This window comes from Electrophorus electricus, chromosome 17 (genome assembly GCF_041902795.1).
Source record: "Electrophorus electricus isolate QZ-2024a chromosome 17, ASM4190279v1, whole genome shotgun sequence".
In the NCBI taxonomy this organism is placed as follows: domain Eukaryota; kingdom Metazoa; phylum Chordata; class Actinopteri; order Gymnotiformes; family Gymnotidae; genus Electrophorus; species Electrophorus electricus.
The window spans coordinates 787,243-802,982 of record NC_137513.1 but is presented as its reverse complement, the minus strand read 5'-3'; the positions used below and the strand labels follow the sequence as shown (position 1 = coordinate 802,982).

The following is a 15,740-nucleotide window of genomic DNA, read 5'->3' as shown; positions in this document are numbered from 1 at the left end:
ATGTTACATGTGAGTGCCACCGTTCTGTACCAAGGCCTGTGGCACTCGGGCCCGCGTTACAGAATGACCAACCACCACAATAAGCCAGCTCCCTCGCTTAAGGATGGACTTCCTTGCACCCCCCTTACTGTTGCCTGGGTCCCAGGATATTGGGGAAAGGACTGTGACCGGTGTCTGCGTCTACTCCTGAGGTGGAGGGGAACACCCCCAGGAATGTCTTGGGGGGGGGGGGGGTGGCTGAGGCTACAAAGCCTTGGAGGCAAACTGTTTCTGGGGTGCTCCAAGAGTGAGAGAGGAGGACCGTTCAGGGGAGGAGCACGCCCGGAACCGGGACAGATGTGTACCCCCACGTGTACGTCGAAGCCGAGGACACGTCACAGCACCTTATGTATCTGTGGAATGGTGCTAGTGTTTGTGTATATGTGCACCTTGTGTATGTGTTTAGGCGTGTCATGACACAGGGAAGCGTTGGGAATCAAGCCCCTAGGGAGGGGTCATCGTCGAGGACGTTACACACGTTACGAGGAGCGTTAAGGACTGCCCCGAGAGAGGCAGGGAGTCTTTCTCCCTCCTGCACGGCGGTCTCCCTGACTGGCGGTTCCTGGCCCGCCTTGTGTTGGGTGGGCACCAGGCATTGCCATGCAGTGTCTGTTTGTGTGTGCATGGTGGCCCGGGACGCTTTGGGAGCCATGCCCCTTGGGAGGGGGTACTATCACAGAACGCTCCTCCCCCACGGGTCACGTAGTACGACCCGCTGCGTCCAGGGGGACTCACGTGTCATTTCTAACCACGCCTGGACAGGGATTAATGTTAAATATTAGTCTGTCTACTTAAACCCCTGACAGTGTATGATCCCTGTTGGTCATTGTTGTCCTGTAATGTTGAAACGTCTGTGTAGCTGTTATGCCTGTTTGTATCGTCTTCCGTTACATGTTAGTTAGCTTTGTTACGTGCTAAGTGTAGAGTCATGTTACTCGGAAATGTTACATGTGAGTGGCACCGTTAACGTCTGCGTTGTGTGTTAATAAACATCACTGTCACTGTCGGGGTAGTCTGCGTGTTCTGTATCATGCTCTGCGGCACTCAGGCCAGTGTTATATTTACCTGCAACTGGTGCATAACTCTATGGCAATGTCTAGACATAAAATTTGCTCTTTGGTCAGTCTGAACGTATTTAGGCAGACCAAAAACAGTAAAAAATGGAATCAAAGCATTTACGATGGCTGGGGCCTTTAGGGAGCGAAGAGGAACAGCTTCAGGAAACCGAGTGGCAGCACACGTAACGGTCAATAAATATACATGACCTGCTTTCATTTTAGGGAACGGGCCTACACAGTCAATAATAATAATAATAAGTTTAAAGGGCTCACAAATTACTGGAATGGGCTTCAGTGGAGCCGGCAGGATAACCTGATTCGGTTTCCCTGCAACTTGACAAGTACGACATGAACGACAAAATTGGACCACATCCCGTTTTACCATTGGCCAGAAGAATTGTTGCAACACACGCTGATACATTTTCCTAATACCAAGGTGTCCAAATAAGAAATGATCGTGTGCAAGACGCACATGAAGGGGAGGGTGAAATACCATTCTGTGCATAAGCATAAATTCATACACCAGAAAGGCAGCATCAATGAGGGATGTAACCTTTTGCTCATTGAGATGCATGACAACCTTTTCTGGGACAGTTTTTAAATTCTTCTAACAGAACAAGTTCTTTAAACTGTTCCAATGTGGTTGCTTTGCATGCGGCGCACCACTTTTCGAGAAGCATGGTTTTCTCCCGAGCAAACTCAACATATGTCTGGCTGGTGGTTTTGAAATGTTTTCGGAACCTTGTCAATATACCTCCGGCACCAGCTCATACGCGTGCAGAACCGCAGACTTCACTGTGTCGTAATCCAAACTCTGCTCTAATGTCAGAGCAGAACACACCTCCTGTGCTCTTCCCACTACCTTACAGTGCAACATTAACGACCAAACTTCCTTTGGCCTCTATAGTGTGGACACAATACGTTCGAACACGGGAAAATACATGTCAACCTCATTCTCATGGAACAAAAATGTGCCCTAATTCCCTAAACCAAAACAGAGGATAAAGAAAGTACCCAAAATAAATGGTGTCATCTCTCTACATCTCTACGACTAACATACTCTGTACAGACATATCTGAACTAAACACAAAACCCTTGCATACTCACGACCCAAAAACAAAACTGTTCAGTAACAAATGTACAAGAATAGACACAATGCCAAGTATGCGAAGGTAGGGATCTGGGCTCTTCTCCTCGAATGGCTATATGTGAGGTGGGGCAAGGCAGGATAACCAGTCAGGCCACACAATGCAATCACCATCAATTGTCAGCAGCTGGCGCAGTGATGGAAACGCAGATGACAAGATAACCTGCAACAAAATACATAGAAACAGACACACAAAATAACCCACCAAGGGTCGTAACACACCGTGTCTGCTTCTGTTTCCTCAGTTCTTGTTTTGCCAGCTCCTGTTCCTGGTTTTGTCCATGTTCCTGTCCATAAATCCATACCTGTTTTTATTACCGTAGTGAAACCTGTTAACCTACCTTGTGGCATCTGTACCCATGCCTGTTGTGTATTTTGTCCCTGTGCCTGTCTGTGTTGTACTTAACGTAATGTGTCTTTGCTTCTGTCCCTGACACCAGTTTTTCTCCTCTCCTCTCTCTGCTTGTCTCTGTGCCTGTCTCCAGCCCCAGCCATGTCTCTGTGCCCATCTCCAGCCCGAGCCATGTCTCTGTGCCCATCTCCAGCCCCAGCCATGTGTCTGTGCCCGTCTCCAGCCCCAGCCATGTCTCTGTGCCCGTCTCCAGCCCCAGCCAAGTCTCTGTGCCCATCTCCAGCCTGAGCCATGTCTCTGTGCCCATCTCCAGCCCCAGCCAAGTCTCTGTGCCCGTCTCCAGCCCGAGCGATGTCTCTGTACCTGTCTCCAGCCCCAGCCATGTCTCTGCGCCCATCTCCGGCCCCAGCCATGTCTCTGCGCCCATCTCCGGCCCCAGGCATGTCTCTGTGCCTGTCTCCAGCCCCAGCCATGTCTCTGCGCCCATCTCCAATCCTGACCAGGTCTCCAGTCCCAGTCCTTTTCCCCATCTGGCTTCTGTCACTCAATCTGTCCCAACTCCACTACCTGTCCAGGGTTTAGCCCAGAGTCCCGTGCATGCCCCTGGTCTTGCCACAATCCCTGTTTGTAGTCCTGCCCCTGGTCCTGTTCCTACTTCTTTGTTTACTCCATGTGTCCTCTCATCTGTTTCTGCTCCTCAACCAGGTCCTGTTTCAGTACCTGCTTGTGTCCCTCGTGTTCCTGTGTCCAGATTGGCTTCCTCAATGTCCCCTAGTTCTGGTTCCTGTCCTGCCTTGTCGTCCCTAGCGCCTCCTTTTGGTCCTTTCTGCTTCATGTGGTACTCCTGTTCCTACTCCCTGTCTTGCCTGATCTCCTGCCTCTGTTCCTACATCTGTTCCTGGTCCTGGTCCTTATCCTGTTCCCCCGGGTTTTGTATTCGTTCCCTTGTCTGCTCCTGTTTCTGTCTGTTCTTGTCTTTTCTGGGTCCTGTCCCTGCTCCGTGTCTTGCTCGTTCTGCTTGTTGGTGTCTCGTTCTATCCTGCATTCTGTTTTGCACACTTTAGTGGGGGGTTCTGTCCTGAATGACCACCCTCCTGGCATCCCTGTTTCCATGGTTTCCCTGTCGTGTCTGTTTTCCTTTACTTCCTTGTTCCATTCCTTGGTTTCATTTTCCCCGCCCCTTGTCTGTTCCTAAATTCCAGTCCTTGTTTTGGTTTTCCCTGATCTTATATTCACCTGTGTCTGGTTAGTGCTTAATTGTCCTGGTTATTTAAGCTATGTTTGGTTTCCCTTGTTGTCATTTTTTTTGTTTGTTTGTTTGTTTTTTGGATAACTTTGGTCATGTGTGGAGTTGTTGTCGTTATCGTCCTTGTTTCATTTGTTTGTTTAGTTCGTGTGTTACTTTAGCTTAGTGTTTTCCCTCTGTCTGTTTTATTTGCCCCCCTTGTTTAGTTTCCTATTTAATTAAAGAACCTCCTGCATCTGCATTCTGCCTTTTGTCTCGTCCCAGCAAATATTGTTAGAGAACAGTACTTAGACCAGCATTTCTCAACAGAGGTGGTGTCTGGGTGCTGTCAAAAAAATAGAGATTCTGAAATTGCTGACATAATAAAATTAATCAAAATAAAAAACGAAAACTTACACAACTTGTCATCATCAAAAATCTGTCTCATGTGCCCTATCCGCATGTCAGTGTCTATGCCAGGGTCAGCATATGACTATGAAAAGTCTGACCTAAACAGCCTACTATTATTATTATTATTATTACTACTAATTTTTCATTTTCACTGTTGTGCAATGCATTATGAGAGTATGGTGTGAGGAACACAGACTAGCATCGAACGGCTTTTGAAAAGAATTGCTCCAGAATCAGATAACTCTGGAATGAAACCATCAACTTTATCATCCATTGGTAGCTTAGCAGCAAGGGTAGAGATCAGCTACAAGACAAAGAAAAGACATTAATCTTTACTGGGGTCCATCGTGCCCTCTCGCTATGTACCTAGCCATGATAGTAGCTAAGGCTAAGGTTTTGAGCCAGTTTTGAATATCTTTGGAGACTGAGTACCCAATAGTTGCAAATAGCACCATTGATATTCTTCTGCCCTTCTCTATGATGTGTTTGGGCAAGCTGAGCTTTTTAAGCCATTTCATCAAGAACAAGTGCAGAGAGCGACTGAGGGCTGTAGACTCGCTCTTTGTTTGTCTCTCATCCACTCCAGCAAGAGCATGGTTGTGTACGCTGTACCAGGCTCAGGTTTCCCATTGATAGTAAGTGGTGGATTCTTTAGGCTGTTTTAATGTACTTCTATTAAGGAATAAAGGGTTGCCATAGCAATGCTAGTTGAACAATGTACTGAACACTTGACTACTCAGTTCCTACTGGCAGAGGAAACAGTGCTAAATTCTAGCATGCCAAGATACAATAATGAGATGACCATAATTACCATGCTAATTTATTCAGGTGGGGCTTCTGGATCCTCCCTGTAGTGTGGATGACACACTGGTCCTGCTTTCTGATTATGGCTTTTTTATTTTTAACTCCAGGTCATTGCCAAATGCTTCAGTGTAACGCCCCCCAGTACTCTTACCCATGACTGGTATGTTCATATTAAACCCTACGTGTGTATGATGTCAAAAATTAGATATTAACATCAGTCCACAGCAACACTATATGTGTTTGCCCAGTCTGTTATTCGATTGACTTCATTATTCTACAGGTAATGCACTAATAACAATATAAGTTATGATAACATTTTCTCATGGTTTAATATTGCTTTTAATTTAAGTGTGAATTTGCATAGATAACACATTTTATTTATATACAATATATTGGTTGTAATTCTTTTTACATTCTTAAAGATCTGCATAATTTTTGTGAATGTCATGCAACACTATTCTGAGGCTGGTCACGTCTTTTCTCCCATAGATATGTGCACAGCTGAGTGTAACAACAGTGAGGAAGCTAACAGCACCAGTTATCATCTACAGCTGGTCAGCTCCACGCCTTTGAGGATGAATGTATCAACAGCCATAACTCAGGTCTTTGTGTGGCCTTTTGTATACATCAATGTGCTCATGCTTGCCACCTTCTCCAGGAAGCAGGCCTTCAGGACTGAGACACGCTACATATTGTTTGCCCACACCTTACTGGGTGATTTGATTGTTCTTTTGCTGACTGATTTTGTGGTGCTCATATCCTACAGTGATGTCCTGATGCCCATGGTGTTCTGCATTCCCGTGTGCATGCTTATGGAGATGGTCACTATATGCACACCTATGATTATCACTGCCATGTGTGTAGAGCGCTACGTGGCCATCTGTATGCCTCTGAGACACAGTGCTCTCTCCACCTCCAGCAGGACCCATACTGCCATCCTCACCATCTGGATTATAAGCGCTGTATATCCACTTGTGGACATGATCATCCTTGTCTCGACTGTCTCGCAAGCTTATCTGGCACAGCTCACTTTTTGCTATTATGAGATCATGACTCCTGAGTCATGGCACTCTTACATGAGGAGCTTCCTGTGTATCATCAACTTCATAATAATTTTTCTTATAGAATTATTTTGCTATGTGATGATTATGCTTGCTGCCCGAGCAGCCTCTGTTGATGAGAAGTCTGCAGCTAAGGGGCTCCGTACCATCTCACTGCACATGCTTCAGCTTACACTGTGTACAATGGAGATTATCTGCCCCTATATTGAAGCCATCGTCATACAGCTAGATATCCAGGTATATCTGTCAGTCCGCTTTTTCAACTTTATAACATTCAGTGTCATCGCCAGGGCAGTCAGTCCACTCATCTATGGAATAAGAGATAAGAAATTTTATGCTGCCTTTGTATGCTACATGCAATGTGGACAAAATCACCTGAAAATCTCACCTGAAAATAGAAAACCAAACCCAGCATAAAACATCTAAATTTATATTACTACTGAAAAACCCTCCTGAAGGGTCCTTTCATTTGTAGATGCATATAGATAGTTTCTATAAGGGTTACACACTATTTTCTCTGAATCACCTTTGACAAAATTTAATCCATTGCTAAGATAAAACTGTGAATTACATTTAAAAATGAAATACTTGAGCCCCTGGCCACTGTGTTATTTCGATATAAGAGAAGAAGAAAATTCTCTTCCAGCTACTTGATCAAGAGTGAATCCGTCAGTACAATTCTGCTCTTTGCAATGGCACCAAGAATTTGTTTGTCCAAATATACTATTGTCCAAAGAAAGTACTGCTACATTCTTCACATTTATTCCTATGACACCAGGTTAGATGTTTATGGCACATGTTATGATCCCCTGTAAAACTGTCATAATAAGTATTGTACGTACTATGGTGATTAATTCCATGTGGGTTCCCAGAGCACTGAATTCCCACTGGGTTCCCAGGGCACTATCAGCTATTTTGGAAAGTTATGTTCTTTTTAAATTGTTTCCAACCTATAATAAATAAACCAAATTAAGAAAGTGAAATTGCATTTTTCATGCACATTCCTAGTCATCATGGCCAGATGCTTGTCTTACAATCACTATTGAATGGTTCCTAATAAGAGTGCTGATCTTGGACCTGTTATTGTCATGATGACCACATGCACTATGTTCATCTGACACAATCTGAATGTAGTGGTCAATAGTACACAATAGTCAATAGTACACGTTAATGTCTTTCCCATTCTGTGGTTCCTCAGCTTCTGGACAGAATGCAACTCCTTAATTAAGGAGGCCTCACACACTTATGAATGATGCAGACAGTTTAGTGAGACTGCGCTACATTACACCACCCTTTAGTGCACAGGAGACATAAGGGCCTGTAGCCTGTCCTTCAATGACATGTTCAGGAGTCTGTGTCAGGCATTCCGGTGGTTGTACGACTAGTTCTACCTCAGTGTTTTACAATAATGAGCAATATGGAATTGCAAGAGGACTTGAGTACTTTGAAAACTATTATGTCAGATGAACAGTGAGCACAATGTATGTTATCATAGGACACAAACCACTCAAATGTGACGTTGGCACAGAGGGAGCAAGAGGCGCTAGAAGGTGCTCTTTATTGTCCATAACTAAAGGCACAAGCATATAGCAACAAAATGAAACAAAAAGTAAGTGCTTGTCATGGTTGTCTGTGTTGGTTCCCCAACAGGTAATCTGCTAATGCGCAGCGCCATCCCTGCTGACCTGCGGGTTGAGATAATGGAAGGAAGAAACAAGGGACAGGTGCACATGGTTAGCAGGCTGGTGATTGGGAAAGGGGTAAGTGTGAGCTGTGGTCCTCCCAGCAAGTGGGCATGGTCCTCCTGCTGAGAGGCCGGCCACTCGTGACACCAAGATCAAGAGTCTTTATTAGTGGGTGTCACGTCCACAGCCCAGAGCGTTCTCCATTTCCCAGGCAACCTAATCACTTCCATGGTTCCATGTCTCCTCCCCTTTATCTCCAGCTGTTCCTAGTTTGTGCTTTGTTCTGCTCTTGTTTGCAAGTTTCTGTTATTACAGTTTTTATTAATTCTATTTTATTTATCACGCTCTTTATGGCGTCACTCTTTAGTTCCGTTTCACAGAACATTCGCTCTTAACTCCTCCCACGTTACAGTAGTCTGACAAAAGACTTTTCAATTACCTGGGAACCCCCAGAGCATTAGTCATAACATTGTTTAAAAAAAATTTACTTATTTTACATTTTAATGGATGCGTGATGCTGTTATGTCTTGGCTAATCACTGTGGAATGATCACATATGTTATTAAGAAATAAAGAAAATAAGAAATCTGGTCTTTTTCAAGATGAAGTGAAATGTTTGCTAAGTTCCACAAAGCAATTCTGTGTACCATTTTATGGTCTGTGCATGAAGGACAAAGCCCTACATGCTCTCCAACTCTCCAACCGTGTGCATGTGGATGCTGTCTTTACATGCTGTCTCTCCACATGCACACATCTCTACTTGTTGGTGACATTTATCTCATATAATCAGGACACTTGTACATTTCTATATATTTGCTCGATGAGAAGGCAGGCCTTCAAAACTAAACACGCTACATAGTGTTGTCATACATTCATAGTGGACTTTCTAATGGCAGGTTTTATGATACTGTTATGGAGGCTTTAGTGTCAGTGGGATTCCATGATTCCTTTTTGTACCTGGTGATTAGCAGCAATATACCTTGCTGTGACAAGGCATAGGGGAAGTATTGGAAGTTGCTAGAACAGGGTGAGATACGAGTGTTGGTAGAGGAGAAGTGAGAAAGATTTGGCAGCAGAGAACTTTGATAAGATGGGAATGAGTGGTGGAATGCAAAGTCTCATGGGAGTTGCTTTGGAAAGCCAAGTTTCACTGAATAAAATTCCTAATCAAGGCTCTCTATGATGATGTATCAAGTCTACATAAGTTATGGTTGCCCCTCCTCTAGAGTTGTGGTTCTCATTGTGATGATTTTGCCATGTGCTGTGTTTGGATTTCATTTAATTCTGCTTTTGTTTTGGTTATCTGCTTTCCTGTGTTTGTTAGTGATTCTGTCTGTGTTGTCAAATGTATAACGGTGAGCGGTAAGGAGACAGACACGTGTGGAGAAGAGCGAGATTTAGTAGGGGCAAATCCAGATTCAGAGTTGTTATAACAGTACAGGTTCACTGAGCCAATATGGAGAGTACAAAGATACATGAATAAGCAAAGAAAAACACACAAAGGCAAACAGGGGAAGCAGGCAATAACAGAGGCTAGAAAGAACTCAGAGGCTAAGAAACACAAATGCTGGGAAAAACAGTAAGACTAGGATACACGGAGTACAAACTTACGGGCATACAGATGCGGGTTTTCAGACATTCATCCAAACAGTGAACAGCAAAAACACAGGGAATCAGACAGGGTTTAAATACATTAAATTAACAAGGCTAGAAATGAGGAACAGGTGTGGAAAACCAAACGAGGGGCAGAGACAAGGAAACTACAGAATGGAACCAAAAACACAAGACAGGGAAACCATGAAACAGGGAAGCTAGGAGGAACTAACCATGACAAAATGTTTATTAGCCTTTTGGTTCAATGTTTTATTTTTCGGTTAATATCCGTTACTGTTGGTGTTCCATGTGTGTTTGCCTTTATTCCATTATGTTTGCTGAGTTCTGCTTCAATCCTAATAAATAATATCGACTCTCTCAACTGCATCCTGCACTCCTTTCTATGTGACAGAATAGCTGACCAACCAATGATGCAGCAAGAGGACCCCACCCCCACCACCTACGGTGTCCAGGAGGACGGAGGAGTGAGGATGCTCGGGACCAACAGTCAGATCCACTGTGGTGCTGAACTGAGTACAAATGATCCCTCCCATCTTCCACAGGAGGGTTACTGGGATGTTTCTTAGGCACAGGTCTTCCCATATGGAGTCAATGGTTTGTCAGCCACCTATCACAAATCCCAGCATCTCTCCTCAGGGATATAACTCTCCCAGTCAACCAGGTACTGTTATATACCGGCCCCTTTCCTGGAGTCCAGCAACTGATGGACGACGTAGACTGGGGTGACTAGGCTGACCATCGAAGCCACACCTCTGGACCTCCCTGCAGTGTCGCTGACCGCCGAAGCTGCGCCCCCAAACCTCCCGGGCCCCGCTGCTGAGCAACGTAGCCACACCACTGGACTTCCCAGGCCCACCGCTGATGATCAAAGCCGCACCCCTGGACCTCTCTGCAGTGCCACTGACCACCGAAGCTGCGCCCTCAGACCTCCCTGCAGCGCCACTGACCGCCGAAGCCACACTGCTGATCACCGAAGCTGCGCCCCCGGACCTCCCTACAGCGCCGCTGACTGGCCTAGCCGTGCCTGCAGACCTCCCGGGCCTGCCGTTGACTGATGTAGCTGCTCCCCTGGTCCTTCCTGGCCTGCTGTTTGCAGCAGCTGCATGTCAGGATCTGTCGACCATAGCTGCTGCGCTGCTGGACCCCCAGCCAGACCCTGCTCCCAGTGTAGAGGATGCTGCGCTGCCAGTCCCTGTCTCTGGCACAGAGGTCAATGCGTTATCAGTTACGGTTCCTGGAGTGGATAAGCTGCCTTGCCTGTCCCCGTGCCTTGCGCCAGGACTGTCCCTGTGGTTGCTCCTCATTGCTCACCTGTATCGAAAAAGACTGCAACAGAGGGGTCCCCTGAGATGCTCAGAACTCCTTCTGCCATACCTGGCAGCCAGCCACCGACTCTTATGGCCTCTCAGTCAACTTCTCAGACTCATATGGCTCCTTTATTTACACCTCTCTTAACTCCTTTGCTGCCTGAGGTTGCTGTGCCAGCCCCTATTACTGCCGCAGAGACTACCTCGTCATTTTCCTCAGCTCTAGTTTTGCCTGTTCCTGGTTTTGTCTTGGTTCCTGTGAATATATCTGCCTGTTTATGTGACCTTGGTAAAACCTGTTACCCTACCTTGTGGCATCAGTGTTCCCTTGCCAGTTCCAGTACCTGTAACCATGCCTGTTGTGTATTTCCTGTGCCTGTCTCAGTTGTGTTGTCTTTGTTTCTGTTCCTGTCCCCATTCCCATGGCTGTGCCCAATGTCAATGTTCCTCTCCTCTTTTCCTTTCCAAACTCTGTCCCCGCCTCCTCTACCTCCCTCTATCTTGCCTGAACCTCCGCCTCTATTCCTAATTCTGGTATTGTGCTTGTCTTTATTCCTGTCCCCGTTTCCATTGTTTTGTTGTTGTTTCAGACCCTGTATTCCTGAGCACATCCATCTGTATCCCTGTTTGTCCTTTTTCTTTCTGTGTCATGCTCAGTCCTCTTTATACACTGTTGCCGCTTCATGTTCTCATCCTAGGTCTGTGTCTGGTGTTTTTCCTCTTGTGTTATCGCCTATCTCAGCTCCTTGCGTCACTCTGGTCTTGTGGCCATTGCCCCTTTACCTCATCGCCACACCAACTCTCCTCTTACCCTGCCCTGGAATCAGCTTCCCCAGCCATGCAGTGACTTGCCTCCGCCCATCATGTCACCCATTTACACCGCCTACCCTGGCTCCAAATCTTGTGCCTGACTATGGCCTGTCCCTTGAGTCTGTTTCTGTCTGTTCCTGCATCTGCTCCTGTTCCCAGTTTCTGTCTCTAGGTTCTGTGTCTTCATTCTCTTCCACTCTGGTGCCTGTTCCTAGTCATATCTGAGTCTTCGGCTCCCGTTGTGGCCTGTCCGTTCCAGTGTCTTGTCCTGGTCCTGTGTTTGGGTTTTGTTGTTGTTTTTGCATGCCCCGGTGTTGCGCCCTTGGGGGTGGGGTGGGGTGGGGGTTCTGTCATGATTGGCCATGTTTCCATGGTTACCCTCTCAGGTCTGAGTTTGCTTCTTTAGTTTCACTTTCCCCACCCCTCTTCTAGTTTTCCACATCCGTCATTGCCTTCTTCTGTTCCACTTTTCCAGTCCTTGTTTTGGTTTTCGCTGTTCATTATGTTTACCTGTATCTGCATAGTATTCATCAGTCTGTTATTTAAGCCCTGTGTCTTGTATTTCTGTTTTTCCATTATTTTGTTAAGTTTGGTCATGTGTAGTGTCGTTGTCATTATCACCGTCAGCGTCCTTGTTTCATCATTTCCTTAGTTTGCGTGTTAATTTGCCTCAGTGTTTTCTCTGTGTCTCTGTATGTTAGTCTCCTGTGTTGTTTCCCTCGCTTATTAGAGAACCTCCGGCATTTCCATTCTGCCTCTCACCTTCTCCCTGCTAAAACCTCGTCCCTGCTTACAGTATATTGGTTTGTCACACTACAAAGAACACAACTGAATCTCACATTTCCACACAAGTGTCAATGCAGGTGTCATGAGAAAAGATACCCATGAAAATGAATTGAACTAAAACAGTAGGCAAAGTGGGCTCCTCAAAAAAAGGTTGGATCTCAGTCAGGTTGCATGTAGTGTGACAAACCAACCAGTGTACTGTTGAGGACATGTAAGATTTTTGGAAGATCTGCTGCCTCTGTGTCACCATTGCACTTGACAGATAAATTAAATTGACTTTTCTGTTTGGTCTTTAGTGTTTTAATGTACTTCTATGAAGGAATACATGGTTGGAATACCAATACTCACTGAATAATCTCCTAACACCTGACTACTCAATGGTTACAGGCAGAGGAAACAGTGCCAATTTCCACCGTACCAAAAGGCAATCAATTAGATTTTAAGTTTAAGTTAAAGGTCAATGAATGAAATGACCATAGTTATCATTGCTAATTTATTCAGTTGGGGCTTCTGGAGCCCCACCATGACTACTCTGCTGTTTGTAATTGTGAACCTCCCAGTGGTATAGATGACCCACTGGTCCTGCTTTTGATTAGGGCTTTTTTATGTTTAACTCCAGGTCATTGCCAAATGCTTCAGTGTAACGCCCCTCAATACTCTTAGCTATATGTATGTACATATTAAGCTTTACGAGTGTATGATGTCAGAAATTAGATATTAAAATCAGCCCACACCAACACTATATATGTGTGTTTGCCCACAGTCTGTTATTCAATTTGACTTTATTATTCTATAGGTAATACATTAATGACAACATGAGTTATGATGACATTCTCATGGTTTATTATTGCTTTTATGATTTAAGTGTGAATTTGCCTAGATAACACATTTTATTTATGTACAATATATTGGTTGTAATTCTCTTTAATAAAAAGACAAAATACTAGGAATGTAAACATCTGCATAATTTTTGTGAATGTCATGCAACACTATTCTGAGGCTGGTCATGTCTTTTCTCCCATAGACATGTGCACAGCTGAGTGTAACAACAGTGAGGAAGCTAACAGCAGCAGTTATCAGCTACAGCTGGTCAGCTCCACGCCTTTGAAGATGAATGTATCAACAGCCATAATTCAGTTCTTCGTGTGGCCTTTTATATACATTGATGTGCTCATGCTTGTCACTTTCTCTAGGAAGCAGGCCTTCAGGACTGAGACACGCTACATATTGTTTGCCCACACCTTACTGGTTGATTTGGTTTTTCTTTTGCTGACTGATTTTGTGGTTCTCATGTTCTATGATAATGTCCTGATGCCCATGGTGTTCTGCATTCCCTTCTGTATTCTCATGGAGATGGTCACCTTGTGTACGCCGCTGACCATCACTGCCATGTGTGTAGAGCGCTACGTGGCCATCTGTATGCCTCTGAGACACAGTGCTCTCTCCACCTCCAGCAGGACCCATACTGCCATCCTCATAATCTGGACTGTAAGCGCTGTAAGGCCGCTCGTGGACGTGATCATCCTTGCCTCGACTGTCTCGCAAGCTTATCTGTCACAGCTCACCTTTTGCTATTATGAGATCTTGACTCCTGAGCCATGGCACCGTTACATGAGGGGCTTCCTGTACATTATAAACTTCATAACCATTTTTCTTGTTGAATTATTTTGCTATGTGATGATTATGCTTGCTGCCCGAACAGTCTCTGTTGACAAGAAGTCTGCAGCGAAGGGGCTCCGTACTGTCTCACTGCACATGTTTCAGCTTACACTGTGTACAATGGAGATTATCTACCCCTATATCGAAGATGTGGTCAAACAGATAGACTTTAAGGTGTATTCGTCAATCCGCTTTTTCAACTTTATAACATTTAGTGTCATCGCCAGGGCAGTCAGTCCACTTGTCTATGGCATAAGAGATGAGAAATTTTACACTGCCTTTGTGTGCTACATGCAATGTGGACAGAATAAAATCTCATTTGAGCATAAACAATCAAACACATAAATCTTCTAAGTGCAAAACACTAATACTGTAAGACAGAAAATCCTCCTGAAGTGCACTTTAAAATGTGCTTAAGTAGTCACTTAGCCATTTCATATGTAGGTGTATATACATATATAGTTTTTCAGAGGGAGATTACACCATTTTCAGCATTTCATCACCACTGACAAGAAAATTTTATCCAATGCTAATCTAAGAATGTGAATTAAATCTAATAATGAAATACTTGAACTCCAATCCTTCCTGTTATGTCAACTATTTTGGAAAATTATGTTGTTTTTAAATTGTTTCCAAGCAATAATAATAATAATAACTAAGAAAGTGAAATTGCATTTTTCATGACCATTCCCAGTCATCATGGCCAGATGCTTATGTCTTACAATCACTTATAAAAGACTAATAAAATTTACGATTCATAAGTATTGTACATACTATGGTGACTAATTCCATGTGGGTTCCCAGGGCACTGAAAGCCTATTGAAAGGCTCCTAATAAGAGTGTTGATCTTGGACCTGCTTCTATCATTATGGCCACATGCATTTCTCTGCTCATCTGACCCAATCTGAATGCACAGTCCCCGGTGTATCATATACTGATGATGCCATAGTCACTAGTACATCTTAATGCCTTTCCTACTGTATGGTTCCTTGGCTTCTGTACAGAATCATACAGGACAGAATGCAACTCCTTAACTAAGGAGGCCTCACACAGACCTATGAATGATGTGGATGGTTTGGTGAGATTGAGCTACATTACATCACCCTTGAGTGCACAGGAGACATAAGGGCCTGTAGCCTGTTCTTCAATGACATGTTCAGGAGTCTTTGCCAGGCATTTTGGTTGTTGCATGACTAGTTCTGCCTCAGTGTTTTACAGTAGAGATTTTTTCTGAATTTCAAGAGGGCATGGGTACTTTGAAAACAATATCAGATGAACAGTGAGCACAATATATGTTGTCATAGGGCACCATCCAAGACCAACAGCCTTTATTAGAAGGCCAACAAAAGGCTTTTCAATTACCTGGGAGCCCACACAGTATTAGTCATAATGTTGTCTCACAACAATTCATTATCTAACATTTTAACAGTTTTTGTATCGCTGTTATGTCTTGGCTAAGCTCTGTGGTATGTACACTTTGATATTTTTTAAATAAAGAAAGAACCAAAAAGAAATCTGGTCATTTCCAAAGTAAGGCAAAAATGATTGCCAAAGTTCTATAAAGCAGTATTATAAATCTTTTTTTATGATCTGTGCAAAACTCAAAGGTGAAATGACTGCAGAGTATATGAGGACTGTGTGCCAAATGCCACTCCATGTGCACACAACCCTACATGCCCTCTCTCCATGTATACACAGCCCTATGCATTTTCGACATACACACAGCTGTATGTGCCATCTCCTCATGTGCACACAGCTCTAGATTATGTCTCTTAACATGCAC

General features: G+C 44.3%; 2 pseudogenes; both read left to right on the top strand.

Moving 5' to 3' along the window:
- The first annotated feature begins 5,527 nt into the window (after positions 1–5,527).
- Positions 5,528–6,514, top strand: LOC145651872 (odorant receptor 131-2 pseudogene; annotated as a pseudogene).
- Positions 6,515–13,324: 6,810 nt separating this feature from the next.
- On the top strand, positions 13,325–15,448 carry LOC113587643 (odorant receptor 131-2 pseudogene; annotated as a pseudogene).
- Positions 15,449–15,740: the final 292 nt, after the last annotated feature.